General features: G+C 43.1%; 1 protein-coding gene across 3 annotated transcripts in view; it reads left to right on the top strand.

Annotated features, from left to right (window-relative positions):
* The first annotated feature begins 177 nt into the window (after nucleotides 1–177).
* The window catches only part of LOC102208771 (glycerophosphodiester phosphodiesterase domain-containing protein 5-like), a 42,402-nt gene continuing 40,659 nt past the window's right edge, over nucleotides 178–1,920 (top strand). For 2 of the 3 annotated variants that reach the window (XM_005753781.1, XM_005753783.1), the window contains exon 1: nucleotides 178–458. The gene's annotated coding sequence lies outside the window, so the exon portion shown is untranslated. Of the gene's footprint in view, nucleotides 459–1,438; nucleotides 1,514–1,920 lie in introns of those variants that run through there. The other variant, XM_005753782.1, reaches the window with a different exon arrangement.

Genomic DNA, 1,920 nt, shown 5'->3' with positions numbered 1-1,920 from the left:
GGCCGTATAAAGACAAAAGCTCTATGTCCAAACAGGCCGATATTTATACTTGAACGAGCCTTAAAAATGCATTTATCAGGTATTTAAATGGTTGCGATTGATTTTCACTCAGGCGATTAGCTCCAAAGTGAGCAAAAAGCTCAGCACCTGTGTGGCGTTTACTGGAACAATGTGAACGTATCCATGGAGAGCGCTGTCGTGACGTAAGCAACAGGTTGAACGGAGCCCCTCGCGGACGCCCAGTGCCCGCACTTCTGTTGTTTCCCTGTCCGGAGCTCGCGCGGCAGCATCATCATCAGCGGCACACGCGGAGCCGACTGCGTGCATGTGTGTGAGGCTGCGCTGCTGCACGAGACCACTGCAGCATTCGGCTGGTGCCTCAGAACCCATTTTAAAAACTAAAGGCTCAAAACGAGACGGAGAAAACGGACAGCGGCGGGAAAACTGACGTCCTTCAGGTAGGAAAACCTTAATTTATTTGGGTTTTTTTTTTTACACCGTCATTGGGATTTTACTGCGTTCTGTCATGTCTGTCAGTACTGGTCACACACAGTGAATAACGGTTTTTATGTCACGAGCCGCGTCCGTGTAACAGCGACTTTATGTTCTGGCCAGCTGAACGATGCCGCGGTGATTGAGTACCGCACTAAATAGGCTGCGTGGTTCTTCTGTCTGCATAATCCTTACATTGAAAGAGCGAAGAAGACCAGTCATAATATTTATAATTTAAGGTATCTATGACTGTGTACATCTAAGCTATGTTTTAATGGGTTTTAATTTCCCACCATGGACTGGGTGTTTCTTGTTCAGTAAGTTCTAGTTTTATTAATTAGAGTAAAACTGGGAACAATGTGGGCAAGAGTAGACCTTCATTTGACTTTAAGTTGTACAGATTATGCAGCACACTTTGTATTTCACGAGTTACAGTCACAAAAATGCATTTCTTTAGTGTGTTTTAGTCAATTTATTCACACATGTCCAGCAGAGACTGCAGGCGAGTCTGAACAGTGCTGTCACATGTTAGTGGTTACCGTCAGTGTTGATCTTCAGCTGCTTTTCTTCAGTTTGATGGTTGATTTAGTGGCACATGTCGTGATTGATGGCTGTCAGGCTCTCTCATTGCTATCCCATAGTTCAATACAACTCAGTGCAGTGGCAGGTTCCATTTGTTCTTTGAGGACTAATATTTAAAGTTGAAATTAAAGCCTAACAGGTAGAAAAGAAGCTGACTGGTCAAAATAAGTTGTAAAAATCTTTTTTTTAGGACATGCTTTATGCATCGATGATTTGCTATTAGAACACTCTCTGGTTAAAGATTTTCACTTATGACTGCAAATCTTTTAACTGTGACTGCAGATGTGTCATGAGGACATTTTGAAATGTCACAGGATGATTGAAGATTTGTTTCGTCCTGTACCAGCAGCCTGCACTACAAAGCACCTTCAGCATACCCAGGATGTGTTTCAGATATCTCACTCTGACATCAGCAGTCAGGCTAAACAGTCACACGAAGGTAGGTATCAACTCAGGGTTTATCAATCTAGCTGCGAGCGTGTTCACATCAAAGCGGCGGCGTTGGCAGCATCTGACCAATTACAAACATCAGTGAGTACACAGGAAGCGATGCGGCTGATTCATAAAGGTAAACTGGAATATTAGACACATATGAAGAGGTTAAACTCACAATACAGATGAAAGCAACACAGCTGCTGCAGAATAAGCAACAGTGTGAGAGAGGAAATGTTTATTATCAGAGCTGCATGAGTGTGTGTGCTTTCAGGGCTTTGGCCAGTATGACTGGAAAGGACTTACCATATTAATAAAGTCTAGCCAATTTGAAGCCGGTAAGGAAATGCAGCAGAACTGCTGATTGTGTAAATTGATACTCATCAGTGTTACGGCTCTGTCATTAACACACAA

The sequence above is a fragment of the Pundamilia nyererei genome, unplaced genomic scaffold (genome assembly GCF_000239375.1).
Source record: "Pundamilia nyererei isolate P.nyererei 1_Seehausen unplaced genomic scaffold, PunNye1.0 scaffold00463, whole genome shotgun sequence".
NCBI lineage: Eukaryota > Metazoa > Chordata > Actinopteri > Cichliformes > Cichlidae > Pundamilia > Pundamilia nyererei.
The sequence above is the reverse complement of the archived record's forward strand: the minus strand, read 5'-3'. Positions and strand labels throughout refer to the sequence as shown.